This window comes from Trachypithecus francoisi, unplaced genomic scaffold, assembly GCF_009764315.1.
Source record: "Trachypithecus francoisi isolate TF-2019V2 unplaced genomic scaffold, Tfra_2.0 Lachesis_group0, whole genome shotgun sequence".
In the NCBI taxonomy this organism is placed as follows: Eukaryota; Metazoa; Chordata; class Mammalia; order Primates; family Cercopithecidae; genus Trachypithecus; species Trachypithecus francoisi.
The window spans coordinates 17,247,216-17,273,119 of NW_022681453.1; the positions used below are offsets into that span (position 1 = coordinate 17,247,216).

The 25,904-nt window shown below is 49.0% G+C and overlaps 1 protein-coding gene across 5 annotated transcripts in view; it reads left to right on the top strand.

Annotated features, from left to right (window-relative positions):
• The first annotated feature begins 1,148 nt into the window (after positions 1-1,148).
• The window catches only part of DAG1 (dystroglycan 1), a 78,196-nt gene continuing 53,440 nt past the window's right edge, over positions 1,149-25,904 (top strand). Inside the window, exons 1-2 of one of the 5 annotated variants that reach the window (XM_033207417.1) lie at positions 1,162-1,455; positions 7,500-7,556. The gene's annotated coding sequence lies outside the window, so the exon portion shown is untranslated. Of the gene's footprint in view, positions 1,597-1,622; positions 1,898-7,499; positions 7,557-25,904 lie in introns of those variants that run through there. The other 4 variants (XM_033207421.1, XM_033207397.1, XM_033207438.1 and 1 more) reach the window with 4 other exon arrangements.

Genomic DNA, 25,904 nt, shown 5'->3' on the forward strand with positions numbered 1-25,904 from the left:
CCTAGCCCCTTCCTTTTCTTGTCTCTGAATGAAGTTTGGAGCCTAGACACTGAAGTATAGAGAATTGCAAAAAGGTATGTTTTTGGGAGATTGGGCATTCCTTTCTTCTCTCTGTAACTTTCTTCTTCCAGACACTCCTGAGGAGGGAGCGAAAGCAAGGGAGCCCCAGAGCTCTCTGGGATCCAGAGAGGAACCCATGGCTAGTGGCAGCCAGTTCTGCGTTCAGTATGTGCTTGCTGTCAAGAGCGCAGGCCTGGAATTCCAGGCTGGCCACAGGCCAAGGAGGTAATGGACCCATCCTGCCCATGGTGTGGGGATGAGAAGAAGCAGAGCCCACCACAGGTCTCATTCCCAGACCCATCCGGTAACTGTCAGGTTCAGTAACTGTAAAGTATGGGGTTTTGGGGGCGAGGGGCTGCAGGTAAGTCCTAGGGAGAGCGAAAGCTACTTTAGGACCCTCCCCTTGAATGTTCCAGGCAGCAACCCCCGTCTCTTATTTCTTCCCCCACCCAAAGAATGCCGGCCACTAAGAGTGAGTGACCAGCGCCTGCGGGTTAGAGCTATTTTGGGCAGGAGAGCAGGCGTCGGATTCCAGCGTTCCAGGCAGGGGGAGGGGACAAGGGTTAGGCCTGAGGCGCTTTCCGACTCCCCAGCCTGCTGTGGGCAAGGCTTTAGGAGGTGAGCTAGCTTCCCGCTCCTCCCGTCCCTGGCCTCAGTCTCCCATCCGTGTAAGGGTCTGGCAGCAAGGCTTTCATCTTTTGCAATTGAGAGAACTGAGAGAACGCTTCCTGATTGTTCTCATGGCTTAGAAATACCCCTTGATTTGCATTCGAAGGAAATTAGGAGGGCTGAACGCAGTCGACGGGTGGCCAGTTGTCGGGCCAGTTCGCAGTCCTAACTATCCCTTGACTAGTCTTAGAGGACCAAAGGCCGGATGTTGGGCGGGGCGCCCCTCCCCCATACTCCTGGTCTTGAAGGCTCCGGACCACCCGGACTGGCCGCCGGGGTGTGTCCTGGGACGGGCTTGCCGGGCCGTGGGGGCGAGGCTTCCATGATGGGGCGTGACTTTTAGGGTGGGGGCGTGGTTAGCCAATGAGCAGAGAGGTGAGGGCCGGGGCGGGGCTTGCGCGCGGGTGCGGCGCGCTGCGGCGCGGCCGACGCAGGCAGAAGCGGGCGGCGCGCGGAGCTGGCCGCTGGATTGGCTGCAACACTCGCGTGTCAGGCGGTTGCTAGGCTCCGGCCGCGCGCCCCGCCCTCGCGCTCAGCGCCCTCTCACCGCCCGGTACGTGCTCGCGCGGAGGCTGCGGCGCGGCGCGGCGCTCTCGCTGCTTAGGCTTGGAGGCGGCGGCGGCGGCAGAGGCGGCAGGTTCGCGCCGAGTCCCCGGGGAGCGGCGGTGGCGGCGTCCTGGGGCCGGGAGGAGCGAACACCTGCCGCGGTCCTCCCGCCGGCGCTGGGTGAGTGCACCGCCCGCCCCAAACCGCTGTGCTTGACTGCTTGGGCCCCCATCCCTGCTGCTGGCTGAGCCTTCCGCGGAACACCTGCTGCTGCTCGCTGTTCGGCCCGGGGCGGGGACACGGCCGCGGACGTCCTTGTGGGTGAGGAGGCGGAGCCGCCCCTTTGCTCTCGGTCCCGCAGGCAAAGGCTCGGAGCGTTCGGCTGCGAGGCCCGGGCCGCGCGCCGCGGCGATGGGCCAGGCCTTAGCTCGGCCCGCGCTCCCGGGAACGCGGAGCCTGCGCTTTGGCCGCGGTCGTGAGCCGCCTGCGGGCCGCCTCCCGGGCTTCCAGTAGGAGTTGTGGCCCAGTTGGGCCGGATTCCGACTGTGGGCGTCGAGCCCCGCCAGAGGCAGGGAAGGGCACCGCTGCCGGCACTGCTCGGTCAGAGCTGCTCAGAGCCTTGGTGGGTTCCCTCATCCTTACTTGAGCTCCTTTGGAAGCCTACTTACTTACTACCTTTTCATTTTGTATTTGGCAGACCAGGTTCACCTGCGAGTGTATTTGGATAGTGTCTCCATAGCAAATGTCATCTCAGCTTGGAATCTTTTTGCCATAAATTCCAAGTTAATTTCCTGCAGACTCAACTGGTAACTTAAAATGCATCCTTTAATCTCTATAACTTGAAAAGTTCTTATTTTTGTAAATCGAGTTACTTCAGAATTAGTTTTAATGGTGACGATGAAGTTTTGACTGGTTGGGGCAAGAGCCTGGGACAGCACCTTCGTAGCGCAGAGTTCAAACTTAAGATTCCATCCTGCTGCTTCCCTAAATAAGCGAGTAGAGGTGACTCCTGGCATAGAAGCCAGACTTCGTGAAGGGAGGGTGGTGTTTATAGGACATAATTCCAGATAAAGAGTTGGATGTGCTTTCAGGTGTTTTGGAAAGTCTGGTCTAGATCGAGTATTGTAATTTTACCAGGTTCTGTGCTTGGTATTCAGAGACATTTTGGAATGTTCCTGTTCTAAAAAAGAATTTCACCTTACTATATTTTGGAGGCATAAAAATCCAGTTTTTTGAGTATGGAGTTTGAGTATGGAGAAGTTTAACTGAACTTTTGTGCGTTTTTTTTTTTTAACTGTGAACTAAGAACTGTGTGCTTCAAAGAGGCTGAGGAGCTGTATTTTGGAGAAATCAGTTTCAGTAGGGAGTTGGATCCATCATGTAAAGATCCTATGGGATATAAAAACTTGTGTTGATATGTGCTTTTGGTAAAAGAAGCACAGTGCAAATCGTCACTGTTCTTAAAAATTAATTTGGCAAAAGCATTTATTCATTTTAACAAGTATTTTGATTCACTACCTGCCAAATTCTGTGGTAGATCCTAGGGACCCATGTAAAAGAGTCTGCTTCTGCCCTTAAGGAATTCAGTTTAGGGGGCAGTGGGAACCGGGGAAACCCATGATTCATAGTGTCTGCCCACTAAGCGTGCTCGCATAGTAGCCTGAGTGGAGAGGGAATTCCTGAGCTGTGGCTTTCAGGGCCAGCAGGAATTAGTGGGGGACATCAAGGCCTGGACACAGGGAACCACATGTACATGAGCACCTAAAATAGTGCTTGGGAGTCCTCCAGCTTGGCAGGTGGGAGCTCTAGGCCTGCCTTGTTTACAGGAGTTCCAACTTTGTATGCGGGGTGCAGGAGTCTGGGGAGCCTTTTAATTAGTAGAGTGGTGTGACCCAGGCCTGTGTTTAGAAAGATATTGCTGGTGGAGTGTCAGGGAGAGGGAGGGGGCCAGGACCTCTGGCAGTTAAGTCAGCCATCAGAGGAGAGATGCGGAGGGAGAAGGGGCCATCAGAAAAGAGAGACTGAAAAGATAGTACAGAGGGGATGTCCTGCCATGATGGGGGAGGAGGTACTTTCTGGAATGCCTGGGCCAGAAGACCAAGCATAACCAAGGATTTAAATTCCTTCTTGACTACCTGGTGTAGTGGCCCACAGAGTTGCTTGTGTCTGGTTACTGTTGAGGATGGTGGGATTTGGAGGGACCACTTAGACTGCAGTCGATTCATGGGAAAGGAGGCCTGGCATTTGATCATTAAAAACTTTATCGCGCCGGGCGCGGTGGCTCAAGCCTGTAATCCCAGCACTTTGGGAGGCTGAGACGGGTGGATCATGAGGTCAGGAGATCGAGACCATCCTGGCTAACACGGTGAAACCCCGTCTCTACTAAAAATACAAAATAGCCGGGCGAGGTGGCGGGCGCCTGTAGTCCCAGCTACTAGGGAGGCTGAGGCAGGAGAATGGGGTAAACCCAGGAGGCGGAGCTTGCAGTGAGCTGAGATCTGGCCACTGCACTCCAGCCTGGGCGACAGAGCAAGACTCTGCCTCAAAAAAAAAAAAAAAAAAAAAAAACACACAAAAAACTTTATCGCTGGGTGCGGTGGCTCACGCCTGTAATCCCAGCACTCTGGGAGGCCGAGGTGGGCGGATCACAAGGTCAGGAGACTATCCTGGCTGACACAGTGAAACCCCGTCTCTACTAAAAATACAAAAAATTAGCCGGGTGTGATGGTGGGCGCCTGTAGTCCCAGCTACTCGGGAGGCTGAGGCTGAGAGTGGCGTGAACCTGGGAGGCGGAACTTGCAGCGAGCTGAGATTGCGCCGCTGCACTCCGGCCTGGGTGACAGAGCGAGACTCCTTGTCTCAAAAAAAAAAAAACAAAACAAAAAACTTTATCTCCAGGCCGGGCGTGGTGGCTCATGCCTGTAATCCCAGCACTTTGGGAGTCCGAGGCAGGTGGATTACCTGAGGTAAGGCATTCGGGACCAGCCTGGCCAACATGGTGAAACCCCATCTCTACTAAAAAATATAAAAATTAGCCAGGCATGGTGGCGGACTCCTGTAATCGCAGCTACTTGGGAGGCTGAGACAGGAGAATCGCTTGAACCCGGCAGGCGGAGGTTGCAGTGAGCCGAAAGCCTGAGTGACGAGAGCGAAACTCGGTCTCAAGAAATAAAAATTTAAAAAAACCCAATTTTATCTCCTACTTGAACCTGGGGTATTGCATTTCCTCTTGGGCATAGCAGGCATCTTAACCCATGAGAGTCAATGTGTGTTCATCCTTGTGGAGGCAGATGAGAGCGTACTTGATTTCTTTTCTTTCTTTTTTTCTTTTTTCTTTTTTGATATGGAGTCTTGCTCTGTCGCCCAGGCTGGAGTACAGTGGTGTGATCTCAGCTCACTGCAACCTCTGCCCCCTGGATTCAAGTGATTCTCCTGCCTCAGCCTCCCAAGTAGCTGGGATTACAGACATATACCACCATGCCTGACTAATTTTTGTATTTTTAGTAGAGAGGGGGTTTCGCCATGTTGGCCAGGCTGGTTTCAAACTCTTGACCTCAGGTGATCCACTCTCCTCGGCCTCCCAAAATGCTAGGATTACAGGCATGAGCCATTGCTCCCCGCCCTAATTTTTGTATTTTTTGTAGAGATGGGGTTGAACTTCTGAGCTCAAGTGATCTACCTTCCTCAGCCTCCGAAAGTGCTGTGATTACAAGTGTGAGCCACCGTGCCGGGCCTTTTTATTTATTTATTTATTTAATTTGTTTTTTTTTTCCGAGACGGAGAATCTCACTCCGTCGCCCAGGCTGGATGGAGTGCAGTGGCGCCATCTCAGCTCACTGTAAGCTCCGCCTCCTGGGTTCACGCCATTTTCCTGCCTCAACCTCCCGAGTAGCTGGGACTACAGGCGCCCGCCACAACGCCTAATTTTTTTATATTTTTAGTACAGGCGGGGGTTCACCGTGTTAACCAAGATGGTCTCAATCTCCTGACCTTGTGATCTGCCCACCTCGGCCTCCCAAAGTGCCGGTATTAAAGGTGTGAGCCACGGCGTCTGGCTTTTCTTTTTTTTTTTTGGGACAGAGTCTTGCTCTGCCACCCAGGCTGGAGTGCAGTGGCCGGATCTCAGCTCACTGCAAGCTCCGCCTCCCGGGTTCACGCCATTCTCCTGCCTCAGCCTCCCGAGTAGCTGGGACTACAGGCGCCCGCCTCGTCGCCCGGCTAGTGTTTTGTATTTTTAAGTGGAGACAGGGTTTCACCGTATTAGCCAGGATGGTCTCGATCTCCTGACCTCGTGATCCGCCCGTCTCGGCCTCCCAAAGTGCTGGGATTACAGGCTTGAGCCACCGCGCCCGGCCTCTTTTTTTTTTTAGGATGGAGTTTCGCTCTTGTTGCCCAGATTGGCGTGCAATGGTGCGATACTGGTTCACCGCAACCTCTGCCTCCCACGTTCAAGCGATTCTCCTGCCTCAGCCTCCCGAGTAGCTGGGATTACAGACATGCATCACCACGCCTGGCTAATTTTGTATTTTTAGTAGAGACAGGGTTTCTTTCTCCATGTTGGTCAAGCTGGTCTCAAACTTCCAACCTCAGGTGATCCGCCTACCTCGGCCTTCCAAAGTGCTGGGATTACAGGCGTGAGCCACCTTGCCCAGCCAGCTACTTTTTTTTTTTTTTTTTGAGATGGAGTCTCACTCTTTCGCCCAGGCTGGAGTACAGTGGCACGATCTTGGCTCACTGCAACCTCCACCTCCCGGGTTCAAGCGATTCTCCTGCTTCAGCCTCCCAAGTAGCTAGGATTACAGACATGTGCCACCACGCCCAGCTAATTTTTGTATTTTTAGTAGAGACGGAGTTTTACCATGTTGGTCAGGCTGGTCTTGAACTCCTGACTTTGTGATCTGCCTGCCTCGGCCTCCCAAAGTGTTGGGATTACAGGCGTGAGCCACCGCACCCAGCCAGCAATTTCTATATCTAGGAATTTAGAGTAGCTTACAAAATTACACCAGCCAGAAGGCTTAATTTAGCCTTAATGAATAGGGTTCTCTATCTTCCAATTTTTTAGGTTTGATAGCTAAGCATTTTCTTTTTTTCTCCTTTTTTTTTTTTTTTGAGACAGAGTCTCGCTCAGTCACCCAGGCTGGAGTGCAGTGGTGCAATCTCGGCTCACTGCAAGCTCTGCCTCCCGGTTCATACCATTCTCCTGCTTCAGGCTCCTGAATAGCTGGGACTACAGGCGCCCACCACCATGCCTGGCTAATTTTGTGTGTGTGTGTGTGTGTGTGTGTATTTAGTAGAGATGGGGTTTCACCATGTTAGGATGGTCTTGATCTCCTGACCTCATGATCTGCCCACCTCGGCCTCCCAAAGTGCTGGGATTACAGGTGTGAGCCACTGCGCCTAGCCATAGCTGAGAATTTTCTTAGTTTTACACAGGATCTAGGGTAGAAAGGTGGATGAGATCATAAACCGAGGGTGTCAAAGTTGGTGAAGCTGGTCTGTGTTCTCTGTTGAAGTGATTAAATCTGAACATACTTTAGCAGTATGTTGACTTAATTTATATTTATGTTTTAAAAGCAGGATTCTACTGGGAACAATCAGCTGCATATTTAAAAAATTACTTTTATAACCAAATGTCTTTATCTTGCTTGTCATGAGATACATTTAATGGTGTTGAGGTTTTGGGCCGGGTGCAGTGGCTCACACCTGTAATCCCAGCACTTTGGGAGGCGGAGCCGGTTGGATCACCTGAGGTCAGGAGTTCGAGACCAACCTGTCCAACATGGTGAAACCCCTTCTCTACTAAAAAATACAAAAATTAGCTGGGCGTGGTGGCGCGCACCTGTAATCCCAGCTACTTGGTAGGCTGAGGCAAGAAAATTGCCTGAACCCAGCAAGTGGAGGTTGCAGTGAGCCAAGTTTGAGGTTTTGCAGTGTTGAGGTTTTGCTTCTCAGTTATACCTTTTTGAGCTAATCGTTTAAAAAAAAAAAACGCTGTCTAAAATACACTGAAATTAATTTTATTATTTATAATTTTTGGTTCTGGATTGACTGTATAGAAAATGTTTCATTTTGTTACTGTGACCTTTGACAAAGAAGGGTGACTAATTGGTGGTGTGGGCAGGAGACTCAGTGACATTCCCCACTTCCTCTGGAGTTGGTCGGTGTGGTATAATTCTATTTCAGTTGTGGGCATTCACCAATATTGTTTCCTCCTTTTCCTGCAGGGCCTCTGCTCTCCAGGAAGATAAGGCTTTTAAAGCAGCCTAGCACTAGAAGGTGAGGTAAGGTACTTGAAAAGAGACATTTCTGCAAAAGAAAGTTGAGGGATAATCACATACTGGCCAAAATGATAACCACGGAATTATATTTATTTATATTTATTTGTTTTTTTGAGAAAGAGTCTCGCTCTGTTGCCCAGGCTGGAGTGCAGTGGCGTGATCTTGTCTCACTGCATCCTCTGCCTCCTGGGTTCAAGCAATTCTCCTGCCTCAGCCTCCCAAGTAGCTGGGATTACAGGCATGCGCCATCACACCCAGCTAATTTTGTATTTTTAGTAGAGATGGGGTCTCTCCATGTTGGTCAGGCTGGTTTTGAACTGCTGACCTCAGGTGATCCGCCCGCCTTGGCCTCCCAAAGTGCTGGGATTACAGGCATGAGACACTGTGTCCAGCTTATTTATTTGTTTTTGAGACAGGATCTCTGTCTGTCACCCATGCTGGAGTGCAGTGGCATGATTACAGCTCACTGCAGACCTCGACTTCCTAGGCTCAAGCTATCCTCCCACCTTGGCCTCTCAAGTAGCTGGGACTACAGGGGCGTGTCACCATGCCTGGCTAATTTTTTTAACTTTTTGTGGAGATGGGATCTCACTTTATTGTCCAGGCTGATCTCAAACCTCTGGGCTCAAACGATCCTCCCACCTCAGCCTCTCAAAGTGCTGGGATTAATAGACATGAGCCACCGCACCTGACTTATAATTTTAAAACATTAATAGCGGTGGAAACGCTCTATTGGATAATACATATATTTAAGTAGTGTGGAAGATAAAAGTGGAAAGAGGCCGGGTGCGGTGGCTCATGCCTATAATCCCAGCACTTTGGGAGGCAGATGTGCACGGATCAACTGAGGTCAGGAGTTTTAGACCAGCCTGGCCAACACGGTGAAACCCTGTCTCTACTAAAAATACAAAAATTAGCTGGGCGTGGTGACAGGTACCTGTAATCTCAGCTACTTGGGAGGCTGAGAAAGGAGAGCCTCTTGAACATGGGAGGTGGAGGTTGCAGTGAGCCGAGATCCCACCATCCCACTACAGCCTGGGCAACAAGAGTGAAACACCATCTCAAAAAAAAAGTGGAAAGAAAAGGGCTGAGCGTAGTGGCTCACACCTGTACTCCCAGCACTTCGGGAGGCCGAGGTGGGTACATCATTTGAGGTCAGGAGTTCGAGACCAGCCTGGCCAACATGGTAAAACCCTGTCTCTACTAAAAATACAAAAAGTAGCCAGGTGTGGTAGTGTGCACCTGTAATCCCAGCTACTTGGGAGGCTGAGGCAGGAGAATTGCTTGAATCTTGAATCTGGGAGGCAGAGGTTGCAGTGAGCCAAGATCGTGCTGCTGCACTCCATCCTGGGCGATGGAGTGAGACTCTGTCTCAAAAAAAAAAAAAAAAAAAGGTGGAAAGAAAAAAGAAAAGGAGGCCGATCTCATGCCTATAATTCCAGCACTTTGGGAGGCCAAGGTGGGAGGATTACTTGAAGTCAGGAGTTTGAGACCAACTTGGGCAACAAAGAGAGACCCTGTCTCTACAAAAAATAAAATTAAAATTAGTTGAGTGTGGTGGCACGCGCCTGTAGTCCTAGCTACTTGGGAAGCTGAGGTGGGGGGATCTTTTGAGCCCAAGAGTTTTTATTTTTATTTTTATTATTTTTAAAAATTTTTTGTAGAGACAGGATTTTGCCATGTTGCCCAGGCTGATTTGGAACTGCTGAGCTTAAGCGATCAACCTACCTCAGCCTCAAACTGCTGGATTACAGATGTGAGCCACTGGGCCTTAGCCTAGGAGTTTGAGGCTACAGTGAGCTTTCGTCACAGCAAATCATGCCACTGCACTCCAGCATCGGTGACAAAGTGAGACCCTGGCTCAAAAAGAAAAAAAAAAAGAAAAAGGAAAAATCCCTTGTTCCCCTTCCCTTTTTTTTTTTTGAAATGGAATCTCACACTGTTGCCTAGGCTGGAGTGCAATGGCGTAATCTCAGCTCATTGCGACCTCTGCCTCCTGGGTTCAAGCGATTCTCCTGCATCAGCCTGTTTGAGTAGCTGGGATTACAGGTGCCCGCCACCACGCTGAGCTAAGTTTTTGTGTTTTCAGTAGAGATGGGGTTTTACTATGTTAGCCAGGCTGATCTCCTGACCTCTTGATCCTCCCACCTTGGCCTCCCAAAGTGCTGAGATTACAGGTGTGAGGCACTGCGCCCAGCCCCCATCCCATTTTATTTTTTCTGTAAATAGGGAATACAACACATAGTACAAAGTTAATTAAAAGTTCAAAAGGATTATACAAAGGAGGGAAAGAAACCTTCCTTCCATCTATCCCCTTAGCCTGTGGTTTGCCTTTCCAGAGGCATTTGTGATTCCCCCGATTCCTGGTCTCCTCCAAAGATGGCCCTTGGCAATGTTTTTACCAAGTTGAGTATAGATTTTTTTTTTTTTTTTTTTTTTTTGAGACAGAGTCTCTCTCTTGCCCAGACTGGAGTGCAGTAGCTTGATCTCTGCTCACTGCAACCTTCACCTCCTGGATTCAAGTGATTCTCCTATCTCAGCCTCCTGAGTAGCTGGAACTACAAGCGCGTGCCACCACACCCAGCTAATTTTTTTTTTTTTTTTTTTTTTTTTTAGACGGAGTCTCGCTCTGTCACCCAGGCTGGAGTGCAGTGGCCGCATCTCAGCTCACTGCAAGCTCCGCCTCCCGGGTTCACGCCATTCTCCTGCCTCAGCCTCCCGAGTAGCTGGGACTACAGGCGCCCGCCACCTCGCCCGGCTAGTTTTTTGTATTTTTTAGTAGAGACGGGGTTTCACCGTGTTAGCCAGGATGGTCTCGATCTCCTGACCTCGTGATCCGCCCGCCTCGGCCTCCCAAAGTGCTGGGATTACAGGCTTGAGCCACCGCGCCCGGCCCCAGCTAATTTTTTTATGTTCAGTAGAGACTGGGTTTCACCATGTTGGCCAGGCTGGCCTCGAACTCCTGAACTCAGGTGATCCCACCCGTCTTGGTCTCCCAAAGTGCTGGGATTACAGGTGTGAGCCCCCGTGCTGGCCTGAATATAACATTTCTTTTTTTTTTTTTTTTTGAGATGGAGTTTTGCTCTTGTTGCCCAGGCTGGAGTGCAATGGTGCAATCTCAGCTCACTGCAACCTCTGCCTCCTGGGTTCAAGTGATTCTCCTGCCTCAGCCTCCCGAGTAGCTGGGATTACAGGCGTGTGCCACCACACCTGGCTAATTTTGTATTTTTAGTAGAGATGGGGTTTCTCCATGTTAGTCAGGCTGGTCTCGAACTCCCGACTTCAAGTGATCTGCCCACCTCAGCCTCCCAAAGTGCTGAGATTACAAGCGTGAGCCACCACGCCCAGCCCTGAATATAACATTTTTTTCTTTTTTTTTTTTTTGAGACGGAGTCTCGCTCTGTCGCCCAGGCCAGAGTACAGTCGCGTGATCTCGGCTCACTGCAAGCTCCACCTCCTGGGTTCATGCTCTTCTCTTGCCTCAGCCTCCTGAGTAGCTAGGACTACAGGCGCCCACCACCACGTCAGGCTAATTTTTCGTATGTTTAGTAGAGATGGGGTTTCACCGTGTAAGCCAGGATGGTCTCAATCTCCTGACCTTGTGGTCTGTCCGCCTTGGCCTCCCAAAGTGCTTGGGTTACAGGCGTGAGCCACCGTGCCCAGCGAATATAACATTTCTTTTTTTTTTGAGACGGAGTCTCGCTCTGTCACCCGGGCTGGAGTGCAGTGGCCAGATCTCAGCTCACTGCAAGCTCCGCCTCCCGGGTTCACGCCATTCTCCTGCCTCAGCCTCCCGAGTAGCTGGGACTACAGGCGCCCGCCACCTCGCCCGGCTAGTTTTTTGTATTTTTTAGTAGAGACGGGGTTTCACCGTGTTAGCCAGGATGGTCTCGATCTCCTGACCTCGTGATCCGCCCGTCTTGGCCTCCCAAAGTGCTGGGATTACAGGCTTGAGCCACCGCGCCTGGCCAACATTTCTAATGGTTAATCTGTCCCTAGTTCTTAGACAGTTTGGTTCTTTTTTTGTTATTATTTGTTTTAGCTATCTCCTACAGGAAGGAGGTTATTTCTTTCTTTGGTTGTAATAGATAATGTTGCAATTAACATCTCTGCATAAAGTTTTGTAAAAGAGGTTTTATTTTTATTTTTATTTTTTTTATTTTTTTTGAGACGGAGTCTGGCTCTGTCGCCCAGGCTGGAGTGCAGTGGCCGGATCTCAGCTCACTGCAAGCTCCGCCTCCCGGGTTCACGCCGTTCTCCTGCCTCAACCTCCCGAGTAGCTGGGACTACAGGCGCCTGCCACCTCGCCCGGCTAGTTTTTGTATTTTTTTTAGTAGGGACGGGGTTTCACCGTGTTAGCCAGGATGATCTCGATCTCCTGACCTCGTGATCCGCCCGTCTCGGCCTCCCAAAGTGCTGGGATTACAGGCTTGAGCCACCGCGCCCGGCCAAGAGGTTTTAGTATCATAAGAAGTGACTTGTGATTTACTATTTTGTAGAAGCACATTTATCAATGTCAAGGCAGATTTGTAATGATTTTTATTTTTAAGTATTGTGCACGTTTTCTATAGTCCTTTTTCTGTGACTTGCATGGATTTACGATATTTATAGCCACGTAGAGACCTAGTCTCAGTGTTCCCTGCCCTTGGGGGCGTGAGCAGCCACAGATTCATTCTTGCTGAAGCAGTCACGGCCCTAGGATACCCTAAGTATAGGGGAGTGTGCCAGTTGTGGGGAGCTCAAGGATGAATGAAGCACTTGGAAGGATATGTCGTATTCAGGGAAACAGTAGCCAGTGCCCAGCTTGGTTCCCTGTTTTGGCATTTAGTCTTAATTTCTGTGGATGTTGTTTTTGTATATTAAGTATGAGAATCTACAAACAAGCACCTCTTACAGAGTTCTTTCTCCTAATCGGTACACAGTTTTCTGTATCTGTGGGTTCCACATCTGTGGATTCATCCAATTGTGGATTGAAAATATTTGGGAAAAAAGGATGGCTGCATCCGTGTGAAACATGAATAAACTTTTTTCCTTGTCATCATTTCCTAAATGTTATAACAACTATTTTCATACCATTTACATTAGATGTTCGTACATTATTTGCAAATATTATACCATTTTATATAAGGGACTTGAACATCTGTGGATTTTGGTATCCTGGAACCAATGCCTCATGGATACCAAGGGAAGAGTTTGTAAATTTATTAAAACAGAGTAGTGGAATTGGAATTAAATTCTTTTGATTTTGCAGGTATCTCTGTTTAGCCTCTTCACTGTTCTGGGAACATTTCCCCGCAGGCATCCTAGAGGTTGATGGGAAATTTACTTAAGATTCCCAAGGCTGGCCGGGCGCGGTGGCTCAAGCCTGTAATCCCAGCACTTTGGGAGGCCGAGACGGGCGGATCACGAGGTCAGGAGATCGAGACCATCCTGGCTAACCCGGTGAAACCCTGTCTCTACTAAAAAATACAAAAAACTAGCCGGGCGAGGTGGCGGGCCCCTGTAGTCCCAGCTACTTGGGAGGCTGAGGCAGGAGAATGGCCTAAACCCGGGAGGCGGAGCTTGCAGTGAGCTGAGATGCGGCCACTGCACTCCAGCCTGGGCGACAGAGCCAGACTCCGTCTCAAAAAAAAAAAAAAAAAAAAAAGATTCCCAAGGCTGTCTATGGCAGAAGTGAACCAGTTCTGCCTTGGTTGTCATAAACACCTCTGTTGATTAGCTCATTTGTTCTCCAGGGGTGGATTGATTCTCTAGCCAGCTTTTGCCAAGAAAAATGATGTAGTCAATAATGGAATTCCAAATAAGATTTCCTTTTTATTTGGCTATTAAGCAGAACCTGGGTACCATCCATTTTCTGGGCCCTAATTTTACTATGGAATGTTTACATAAAACATGCATCTGATTACTGTAAATGTCCTGTAAACACTCCTGCTTGGGCTGGTGGGTCATCTTTTTTTTTTTTTTTTTGAGACAGAGTTTCAGTCTTGTTGCCCAGGCTGGAGTGCAATAGCGTGATCTCAGCTCACTGTAACCTTCCCCTCCTGGGTTCAAGTGATTTTCCTGCCACGGCCTCCCAAGTAACTGGAACGATAACACCATGCGCCACCACACCTGGCTAATTTTTATATTTTTAGTAGAGATGGGATTTCTTCATGTTGGTCAGGCTGGTCTCGAACTCCTGACCTCAGGTATTCTGCCCTCCTTGGCCTTCTAAAGTGCTGGGATTACAGGTGTGAGCCACACTGCACCCGGCCTGTAGGTCATCTTTATGTCCAATCTGCCCTGACCTCTGGGGAGGTCAAGGATACTTTGCCTTCTAGGATTTTTTTATATTGGAGACCAGTCTGATGAGTAGCCCTTGAGCAGGGGGTGGATTCTAAGTCTTAGAGAAAATGAGGAAGTTCTACCTCTTATGTGAGTTATGATTGAAGAAATTGTGTTTTCTTTGTTTTTTGAGAGGCAGGGTCTTGCCCTGTTGCCTAGGTTGGAGTGTGGTGGCATAATCATAGCTCACTGCAGTCTTGACCTCCTGGGGTCAAGCAATCCTCCCACTTCAGTCTCCTGAGTAGCTGGGACTACTAGCATGTGCCACTATGCCCAGCTAATTTTTTAATTTTTTTTTTTTTTTGTTGAGACGGAGTTTCGCTCTGTCGCCCAGGCTGGAGTGCAGTGGCCGGATCTCAGCTCACTGCAAGCTCCGCCTCCCGGGTTTACACCATTCTCCTGCCTCAGCCTCCCGAGTAGCTGGGACTACAGGCGCCCGCCACCTCGCCCGGCTAGTTTTCTGTATTTTTTTTAGTAGAGACGGGGTTTCACCGTGTTAGCCAGGGTGGTCTTGATCTCCTGACCTCGTGATCCGCCCGTCTCGGCCTCCCAAAGTGCTGGGATTACAGGCTTGAGCCACCGCACCCGGCCATTTTTTAATTTTTTTGTAGCAATGAGGTCTTGGCTATGTTGCCCAGGCTGGATCCTCCTGCCTCAGCCTCCCAAAGTGTTGGAATTATAGGTATGAGCCACCACGCCCAGCCCAGAAATGTCTTATATTTTTAGACTTTTGAGCAGTGTTGGAATGATTGAATCGCCTGAGTGGAGAAATTTGGTAGGAAGAGACTAGAAGAGAGGCTCTTTATTAAAGACCTAAAAATAGAATTCATTAAAGTCACAAATAGATAAGAGTAGGATTCCTGTCTCACTCTCTCCTGCTTTGGGTTTGTGCTACCAGCTGTTGCATCTGCTTACCTAGAAAATAGAATAATATTTTGTCAGAAGGGTCAGCAGTATAGTCCTAAAACATTGTAAGTCTGAGGATGTACTTTTTCCAGTTTTAAAAGTAATTTAGAAAGTGACCAGCTTCTTTCATGTAGGGAGGAAATCTTAGCAGGAGACGTTGGTTCTTCTGCTCATAGTGCCAGTCCTAACCTGACAGGTCCTCTCGGGTCCCCCGTCTCTTCAGAGTCCTGAGTCTTTTTCCCTTCTAGTTGGACGTTGCTGACTAGAGAGGGATCTCCTATGTAGGTCATCTGATTACTTGATTTAATCATATGGTACCTCTGTTATTTTGGAGGAGAGGGTCTCCTTTTGATTCTAATAGCTGGAGATGAAAATGGCTCCGTATGCTTTCTTCCTATGGAGGGCTCTGCTGCCCTGAGCTGCCTGTGCCCTTTACATCTGTGTGAGGGGGTGGAGGAATGTCCTGGCCTCCCCGCTTCCATCCTGCTATGGGCTTCCAGGGAGAATGGGACCCATTGTGGGCTGTGCCCAAAGGCACAGTCCTCTGCCTCAGTGTCAGGCTTACTGTGGTCTCTGTGTCCAGTTTGCTGTGGTCACTGGGTGCCAAGGGGCTGGGAACTCAGGAAGCCATTGCTGCTTTTTTTTTTTTGAGATGGAGTCTTGCTCTTGTCACCCAGCCTGGAGTGCAATGGCGCAATCTCTGCTCACTGCAACCTCCGCCTCCCAGATTCAGGCAATTCTCCTGCCTCAGCCTGGGGAGTAGCTGGGACTACAGGCACCCACCACCACGCCCGGCTAATTTTTTTTTTTTTTTTGAGAAGAAGTCTTGCGCTGTTGCCCAGGCTGGAGTGCAGTGGCACGATCTCGGCTCACTGCAAGCTCTGCCTCCTGGGTGCATGCCATTCTTCTGCCTCAGCCTCTCGAGTAACTGGAATTATAGGCACCCGCCACCACGTCCAGCTAATTTTTAAATTTTTAGTAGCGACAGAGTTTCGCCATGTTGGCCAGGCTGGTCTCGATCTCCTGACCTCAAGTGATCTGCCTGCCTCAGCCTCTCAAAGAGCTGGGATTACAGGCTGAGCCACCGTACCCAGCCCTACTCCTGATTTTTTTTTTTTTTTTTTTTTTTGAGGCGGAGTCTCGCTCTGTCGCCCGGGCTGGAGTGCAGTGACCAGATCTCAGCTCACTGCAAGCTCCGCCTCCCGGGTTCACGCCATTCTCCTGCCTCAGCCTCCCAAGTAGCTGGGACTACAGGCGCCCGCCATCTCGCCCGGCTAGTTTTTTGTATTTTTAGTAGAGACGGGGTTTCACTGTGTTAGCCAGGATGGTCTCGATCTCCTGACCTCGTGATCCGCCCGTCTCGGCCTCCCAAAGTGCTGGGATTACAGGCTTGAGCCACCGCGCCCGGCCCCTACTCCTGATTTTTAAATGGTTGCCTCAAACTCTGTCCTATGATTTTTTGGTTTAAAAACTTTTTCTGTGGCCGGGCGCGGTGGCTCAAGCCTGTAATCCTAGCACTTTGGGAGGCCGAGACGGGCGGATCACAAGGTCAGGAGATCGAGACCACCCTGGCTGATACGGTGAAACCCCGTCTCTACTAAAGAATACAAAAAACTAGCCGGGCGATGAGGCGGGCGCCTGTAGTCCCAGCTACTTGGGAGGCGGAGGCAGGAGAATGGCCTAAACCTGGGAGGCGGAGCTTGCAGTGAGCTGAGATCCGGCCACCGCACTCCAGCCTGGGCGACAGAGCCAGACTCCGTCTCAAAAAAAAAAAACAAAACTTTTTCTGTGTTTGAATGCTATTTTAAAGGAGTTCCTTGTTTCTCCCTGTAGGGCATAGCCCAGAAATTGAGAAGTTAGCGCAGCTGGAATTGAGTCTTTTTCGTATCTACGTTATCAAGCCGGGTGGGCTGGAGTGAATATGGAAGGCTCTGTGGGCTGTGGTCATGGCCTCACCTGCTGGTCTCAAGCTCTGGGTAGAGAGACTTGCCTTCCAGGATAGGAGGTGTGTTCACTGCTAGTGCTACTGCTATGCTGGCAGGTGGCTGAAGTTTTGAGCACTTGGAGGGGCAGAATGTTGATTAATTGCAGGGTGGTCTCAGACTCCATGCCCAGGAACTTATCAGCTTGTCTTGTCTTTCTTGTGTGCAGACCCTACTCCAGCTTACCCTGAAATTTGGTAGGCAGCCCAAGCCTGTGTCTTTTGTGAGGGTAACTCGGTGCTCACCTGAGAGACAGAGCCACTGCGTGATTGGCTGGCGCTGTGAGAACGGAGTCTTGTTCTGTCGCCCAGGCTGGAGTGCAGTGGTGCGATCTCGGCTCACTGCAACCTTTTGGAGACAAAACGCCATGGTCGTGTCTGACCTTTATCTTTGTTGTAACAACCCTGAAACCCTGGCCTGAGTCTTTGAGGTGGAAGTTGCCCCAAGAGAAAGTGTCATGTAGTATACCAGAATTTATCAAGCCTTTCCCTAGTACTAGGACACTTAACATGTGCCTGCAGTATTTTTGTTCGTTTTGCTGTTATTTCACATTTAACTTCATTTTTGTAAATACTTAAATAATTTTGAAGCCAAATTCAGATTTTTTCATCTTTATGTCCACTTAGGTTGCTTAGACCTCAGGTGGTAGACCAGGTTTTGTTTTCTTTTTCTTTTTTTGAGACAAAGTCTCACTGTTGTCCCCCAGGCTGGAGTGCAGTGGCATGATCATGGCTTATTCCTGGGCTTAAGCAATCCTCCTGCCTCAGCCTTCTGCAAAGCTGGAACTACAGGCATGTGCCACCATGCTAGCCTATTTAAGAGACAGGGTCTTGTTATGTTGCCCAGGCTAGTCTCAAACTCCTAGCCTCAAGTGATCCTCTCGCCTCAGCCTTCCAAAGTGGTGGGATTACAGGTGTGAACCACCATGCCCAGTCTATTTTCTTGTTTTAAATTCAAGCTTTCTGAGGGTTGTCCTTTAGGAAGAGAATGTAAGGAATTCCAGAGTCAGGGAGGCATGGGCTGTGTTCTGGGAGAGGCCTAGGGAGGCACTGCTCTGGAACCGCCTGTAGGAGTGGGTGGGTGTCAGACTGCCAGCAGAAGCCAGGGTGGTGAGGGGAGGGATGAATGTTCTGCAAGGGAGATTTATACCACTGTATTTTTTTTTCTTTTTTTTTTGAGATAGAGTCTCACTGTGGAGTGTAGTGGGACGATCTCGGCTCACTGCAACATCCACCTCCTGGGTTCAAGTGATTCTCCTAACTCAGCCTCCCAGGTAGCTGGGATTACAGGTGTGCATCACCATGCCTGGCTAATTTTTATATTTTTAGTAGAGACGGTTTCACCCTGTTGGCCAGGCTGGTCTCGAACTCCTGACCTCAGGTGATCTGCCCACCTCAGCCTCCCAAAGTGTTGGGTTTATAGGCGTGAGCCACTGTGCTCAGCTGGATATGAATATTCTTGACAGTGTCTTCTGGGTATATATCTAAGAGTGAACTGTTAGATATATAGTATTTGATATATATATATACACACACGCGCGCACACCACACACACACACACACATATATATATATTTTTTTTGGAGATTCAGTCTCACTCTTACCCAGGCTGGAGTGCAGTGGTATGATCTTGGCTCTTGGCTCACTGGATCCTCTGCCTCCTGGGTTCAAGTGATTCTCCTGTCTCAGCTTAACCATTAGCTGGGATTACAGGCACATGCCACCACGCCCGGCTAATTTTTGTATTTTTAGTAATAATGGGGTTTCTCTGTGTTGCTCAGACTGGTCTCGAACTCCTGGATTGCTCAAGCCATCCACCTGCCTTGGCCTCCCAAAGTGCTGGGATTTACAGGTGTGAGCCACCGTGCCTGGCCTGATGTTTTAATTATTGAGAATTTTGTATTTTTTGTAGAGATGGGGTTCTTCCTCTCTGCCTAGGTACATGACTGTCTATCCCAGATGGCTGCACAGGCCTAGGACAGACGGTTCTACCCCCAGTACACCAAGGCCCTGGAGGGTGCAACCTATAGAACAGCTGGGCTTCTGCATTCTTCCCAGACCCTGCCTTCAGTAGTAGGACAAGTAACAAACTTAGATTTGGCAATATAAATTTAGAAAAGGTTAATGTTTTCCAGAACAGTGAAACTACAGTATAAAGGTTAGACTTGGGAACACAAAATTACTCCCTAGCTTCCCTCTCCTGCCCTTAGTGTGCTCAGCACTTGGATCTGTGTTCTCACTACCCTGAGCCCTGAGTTCTTCTGGGGTTGGCCCAGGAGTTGCCTTGGTCCAGAGAGATACCTGGGAGGAAACCACATGGAAGCAACAACAGTACTACGTATGTGTTATTATTTGGAGTAATTAGCCCTATACATTTTTTTTTTTTTTTTTTTTTTGAGATGGAGTCTCAGTCTGTCACCCAGGCTGGAGTGCAGTGGCATAATCTCGGCTCACTGCAACCTCCGCCTCCCGGGTTCATGCAATTCTCCTGCCTCAGCCTCCTGAGTAGCTGGGACTACAGGCTCCTGCCACCATACACGGCTAATTTTTTTTTTTTTTTTTGAGACGGAGTCTCGCTCTGTTGCCCAGGCTGGAGTGCAGTGGCCGGATCTCAGCTCACTGCAAGCTCTGCCTCCCGGGTTCACGCCATTCTCCTGCCTCAGCCTCCAAGTAGCTGGGACTACAGGCGCCCGCCACCTCGCCCGGCTAGTTTTTTGTATTCTTTAGTAGAGACGGGGTTTCACCGTTTTAGCCAGGATGGTCTCGATCTCCTGACCTCGTGATCCGCCCGTCTCGGCCTCCCAAAGTGCTGGGATTACAGGCTTGAGCCACCGCGCCCGGCGCGGCTAATTTTTTGTATTTTTAGTAGAGTCAGGGTTTCACCATGTTAGCCAGGATGGTCTTGATCTCCTCACCTCTTGATCTGCCCACCTTGGCCTCCCAAAGTGCTGGGATTACAGATGTGACCCACTGCGCCTGGCCAGCCCCATAAATTCTTGATAGCAATTTTCCTGAGGTACTCAAGTTTTACTAGAAAAACATAGCATCATGTTTTGATTCATTAGTTGTCTAGATGCTCATCCTCCTGTATTATACTGGCTATTAAGTACCATTACTCCCAGATTGAATTTATGACATCTGTTGCCCACCATGCCCATTAATCAAATCAATAAAGGCAGGGCAAATTGCTGTCTCATGTTATTTCAAACTGCCCCACCTCCTTCCTCTTCCGTCTTATGTTATTAATGAAATAGTTCGAAAAAAAAAAAAAAAAAAAAAGAAATAGTTCGACAATACTTAAATGTTAGTGAAAATAAGGGAAAAGTCGTTTGTATCCTTTAGGTGAGGGTGTAAATTGAAGGACAGTTTTGCCAAATCTAACAATTCCAATGTACGTATCCTTTGACCCAGCAATTCCACATCTAGGATTGTATCCTTAGATATGTTCTTAGAAGAATGCAAGGATGAGTGTGAGAACACCCTGGAGAGCAGATATGCAGGATACTTAGACATTTACATGTACCACACACAATAGGGGTGAATGAGGAGATGGATCTACCCACTGGGGCTAAGGTCTCTCAGTTCTACTAAATTAGAAAAAGGAACAGTTATTTATTTTTGATACGGAGTCTTGTTCTGTCGCCCATGCTGGAGTGCAGTGGCGCCGTCGTGGCTCACTGAAACCTTTGCTTCCCCAACAAGCGATTCTCCTGCCTCAGCCACCTGAGTAGTTGGGATTACAGGCGTGCACCACCATGACCGTCTAATTTTTTGTATTTTTTTTTTTTTTTGAGGCGGAGTCTCACTCTGTCGCCCGGGCTGGAGTGCAGTGGCCGGATCTCAGCTCACTGCAAGCTCCGCCTCCCGGATTTACGCCATTCTCCTGCCTCAGCCTCCCGAGTAGCTGGGACTACAGGCGCCTGCCACCTCGCCCGGCTAGTTTTTTTGTATTTTTAGTAGAGACGAGGTTTCACCGTGTTAGCCAGGATGGTCTCGATCTCCTGACCTCGTGATCCGCTCGTCTCGGCCTCCCAAAGTGCTGGGATTACAGGCTTGAGCCACCGCGCCTGGCCTAATTTTTTGTATTTTTAATAGAGACAGTGTTTCATCATGTTGGCCGGGCTGGCCTCGAACTCCTGACCTTGTGATCCGCCCGCCAGGTGTGGGCCACTGCGCCCGGCAACAAAAAGGAACAGTTTTGAAGAATTTGGTTTCATTTGAACGTTAAGAATGAAATAAAAAGAGATGTGCTTGTTGGCCGGGCGCGGTGGCTCAAGCCTGTAATCCCAGCACTTTGGGAGGCCGAGACGGGCGGATCACGAGGTCAGGAGATCGAGACCATCCTGGCTAACACTGTGAAACCCCGTCTCTACTAAAAATACACAAAAAACTAGCCGGGCGAGGTGGCGGGCGCCTGTAGTCCCAGCTACTCGGGAGGCTGAGGCAGGAGAATGGCGTGAACCCGGGAGGCGGAGCTTGGAGTGAGCTGAGATCTGGCCACTGCACTCCAGCCTGGGCGACAGAGCGAGAGTCCGCCTCAAAAAAAAAAAAAAAAAAAAAAAAAAAGAGATGTGCTTGTTTATGTGTTTAGAGATAGATACACATTCAGTGTGTCATTTGTGGAGACCTACTCAGGAAAGTCAGTCTGCTCACCTGAGGACCTGGGAAGGAGACCTGCTTTTCACTTATGTCCTAGTGTGGTGTTAGAATTTATTTTACCTCCATGTGAATTACTTTTTTTTTTTTTTTTTTTGAGACAGAGTTTCACTCTTGTTGTCCAGGCTCGAGTGCAGTGGCGTGATCTTGGCTAACTGCAACCTCCACCTCCTGGGTTCAAGCGATTCTTCTGCCTCAGCCTCCCGAGTAGCTGGGATTACAGACGCATGCCGCCACACTCCACTAATTTTTGTATTTTTAGTAGAGACAGGGTTTCGTTGGCAGGTGATCCGCCCGCCTCGGCCTCCTGAAGTATTGGGATTACAGGCGTGAGTCACCACGCCTGGCCTTTTTTTTTTCTTGGAGACGCAGTTTTGCTCTTGTTGCCCAGGGTGGAGTGCAATGGCGTGATCTTGGCTCACGTCAACCTCCGCCTCCCGGGTTCAGGCGATTCTCCTGCCTCAGCCTCCCGAATAGCTGGGATTACAGGCATGTGCCACCACGCCTGGCTAATTTTGTATTTTCATTTGAGAAGGGGTTTCTCCATGTTGTTTGGGCTGGTCTCGAACTCCCAACCTCAAGTGATCCGCCCAACTCTGTCTCCCATAGTTCTGGGATTACAGGTGTGAGCCACCGTGCCTGGCCCGTGAATTACTTTTATTGCATTAAGTCAAAGGGGAGGACCAGACAGCTGATGACATCATTGTGAGATAGTGGGAACCAATAGTAGGGAATCGGATACTGGAAAACACTGGATGCAGCCTGCCTGCATTTTGCCCTTAGCTCTGGGACCTCTGAACTTGGTAATGGTCTGATTTGGTTTTTTTTTTCTTTAGGAGGGAAGGTTCCTGGGAAGGGAAGATAGAATCTATTTTTAATATTAAGTAAATATAGCTCAATGTAGTAATTTTGGGCCCTAGTATGACATTTTCTTCCATTATAACCCAAGTCACTTTTAACAAAATCCTTTTTTTGTATATTTTGTGTTTGTAATGTTTCTAGAGGAAAATGCTTTTGAAATATCCTCACTTCCCTTCGTAAACTTGGGAGGGCTTGGGACCTGGTGGGGTATGTGTTTTGAATCATGCTGTCTGGGGGATTAGTGCCTGAAATCCAGATTCCTACTGGACAAAGCGCTGGGGTTTGAGGTAAGTGGGGTGGGGTGGGGCGAGGGTTATATAGTTATCACAGATAACAGCTTACCTGCTGACTTTGCTTCACAATTGTCAGTACATAGACCTGCTTTGGCACGGACGTCCTGAGAGGGGACTTGGACCATGACCCGTATTTCTCTCTTACCACCGTGGCCGGCTATTTTAGTAACTTCTAAAAATCTTGGGCGCCGTGGCTCACGCCTGTAATCTCAACACTTTGGGAGGCCGAGGCGGGCGGATCACGAGGTCAGGAGATAGAGACAATCCTGGCTAACACGGTGAAACCCTGTCTCTACTAAAAATATAAAAAAAATTAGCCGGACTTGGTGGTGGGCGCTTGTAGTCCCAGCTATTCGGGAGGCTGAGGCAGGAGAATAATGTGAACCTGGGAGGTGGAGCTTGCAGTGAGCCGAGATCGCGCCACTGCCCTCCAGCCTGGGTGAAAGAGCGAGACTCCGTCTCAAAAAAAAAAATTTTTTTTTATGTAACTTTAAATTTACAGAAAAATTGCAAGAATAATTCAAGAAACTCCCAAATACTCTAGAGTCACCATTTGTTTACATTTTGCTATGTTTGCTCTGTCATTCTCTTTTCTATCTATATCTTTTTTTCTGAACCATCTATGAGTAATTGACAGAGATCGTGTCTCTACTCCTACGTTTTTTTTTTTTTTTTTTTTTTGAGATAAAGTCTTGCTCTGTCGCCTAGGCTGGAGTGCAGTGATGAGATTTCGGCTTATTGCCACCTCCGCCTCCCAGGCTTGAGTGATCTTCCTATCTTAGCCTCCCTCCGGAGTAGCTGAGACTACAGGTGAGGTTACCATGCTGGCCTACTTTTGTATTTTTTTGTAGAGACGGGGTTTGAGACCAGCCTGTTGCCCAGGCTGGTCTCAAACTCCTCAGCTCAAGCTATCTGCCCGCCTCAGCCTCCCAAAGTGCTGGGATTACAGACGTGAGCCACAACACCTGGCCTACTCCTAAATTCTTTCTTTTTTTTATTTTTTGAGATGGAGTCTCACTCTGTTGTCCAGGTTGGAGTGCAGTGGCACGATCTTGGCTCACTGCAGCCTCCACCTCCCAGGTTCAAGCGATTTTCCTGCCACAGTCTTCCTGAGTAGCTGGGACTACAGGCACACACTACCACACCTAATTTTTGTATTTTTCGTAGAGATAGGTTTCACCATGTTGGCCAGGCTGGTCTCTAACTCCTGACCTCATGTGATCTGCCTGTCTTGGCCTCCCAAAGTGCTGGGGTTACAGGCGTGAGCCACCGTGCCCAGCTCTCCTAAATTCTTAACTGTGTATTTCCTAAGGATGAGAATATTATCTTACATAACCACAGTATAGCTATCAATATCAGGAAATTTAAGACTAGTAGAATACTGTTCTGTTATTTTTATTTTATTTTATTTATTTTATTTTTTGAGACAAGGTCTGGTTCTGTCGCCCAGGCTGGAATGCAGTGGTGCAGTCTCAGCTCACTGCAGCCTTCACCTCTCAGGCTCAAGCCATCCTCCCTCCACCTCTTGAGTAGCTGGGACTCACACCACCATGCCTGGCTGATTTTTGTATGGACGGGGTTTTGCCATGTTGCCCAGGCTGGTCTCAAACTCCTGAGCTCAAGTGATCTGCCCACCTTGGCCTCCCAAAGTGCTGGGGTTACAGGCATGAGCCACCATGTCTGGCCGAATACTGTTATCTAATCTACAGTCCATATTCACTTTGTCTCAGTTGACCCAGTACATCTTTGGTATTGCCATATGAATAGGCACAAGGTGCAGGTTTGTTTTGATGATCAACTCTGATTAAAGAGACACTTGGCAGTTTTCTCCATGAAAAGTTGATATTTTCTCCTTTGTAATTAATAAGTCATTTATGGGGGGAACACTTGAGACTATGTAAATATTCTGTTGCTTTCCTCATCAAATTTTGACCCTCTATCTTCAGCATCCAGTGATGCTTCTGAGTCCATTAGTCCTTCTGCATTTGTTGTCACCTTACTGTAAGGAAGAGCTTTTCTCATCTCCTGTGTTTACTCATTAATTGGTTATTTATATTCATATTAATAGCTTATTCAATGTGGTGTAATACATTCATCTCACTGTTCATTTCTTTCTTTCTTTTTTTTTTTTTTTTTGAGACGGAGTCTCACTCTGCCGCCCAGGCTGGAGTGCAGTGGCCGGATCTCAGCTCACTGCAAGCTCCGCCTCCTGGGTTTACGCCATTCTCCTGCCTCAGCCTCCCGAGTAGCTGGGACTACAGGCGCCCGCCACCTCGCCCGGCTAGTTTTTTGTATTTTTTAGTAGAGACGGGGTTTCACTGGGTTAGCCAGGATGGTCTCAATCTCCTGACCTCGTGATCCACCCGTCTCGGCCTCCCAAAGTGCTAGGATTACAGGCTTGAGCCACCGCGCCCGGCCTCATTTCTTTCTTTCTTTCTTTTTTTTTTTTTTTGAGACAGTCTTGCTCTCCCAGGTTCAAGTGATTCTCCTGCTTCAGCTTCCTAAGTAGCTGGGATTACAAGTGTGTACCACCATGCCTGGGTAATTTTTGTACTTTTAGTAGAGACAGGGTTTCTCTCTGTTGGTCAGCCTTGTCTCAAACTCCTGACCTCAAGTGATCTGCCCACCTCAGCCTCCCAAAATGCTGGGATTACAGGTGTGAGCCACTGTGCCCAGCCTTTTTTTTTTCCTCTTTTTTTAGAGACAGGATCTCACTCTGTTGCCCAGGCTGGTGTACAGTGGCATGATCATAACTCACTACAGCCTTGATCTCCTGGGCTCAAGCAATCCTCCTGCCTCAGCCTCCTGAGTAGCTGTGACTACTGGCACACACCACCATGGCCAGCTAATTTTTTTCTATTTTTATTTTTTATTTATTTTTTTGAGACAGAATCTCATTCTGTTGCCCAGGGTGGAGTGCAGTGGCGTGATCTCGGCTCACTGCAACCTCCACCTCCCTGGCTCAAGCGATTCTCCTGCCTCAGCCTCCTGAGTACCTGAGATCACAGGTGCCTGCCATCATGCTCAGCTAATTTCTGTATTTTTTTTTAGTAGAGACGGGGTTTCACCCATCTGGCCAGATTGGTCTCGAACTCTTGACCCAGGTGGTACCCCTGCCTCGGCTTCCCAAAGTCAAGGATTACAGGCGTAAGTGACGGCACCTGGCATTTTTTTCTGTTTTTAATAGAGATGGGGTCCCACTATGTTGCCGGGACTGGTCTCAAACTCCTGGGCTTAAGTGATCGTCCTGCCTCAGCCACCCGAAACGTTGGGATTACAGGTATGAGCCACCGCTCCCACCCAAGTTTGTTTTTTGTTTCTTTTTTTTTT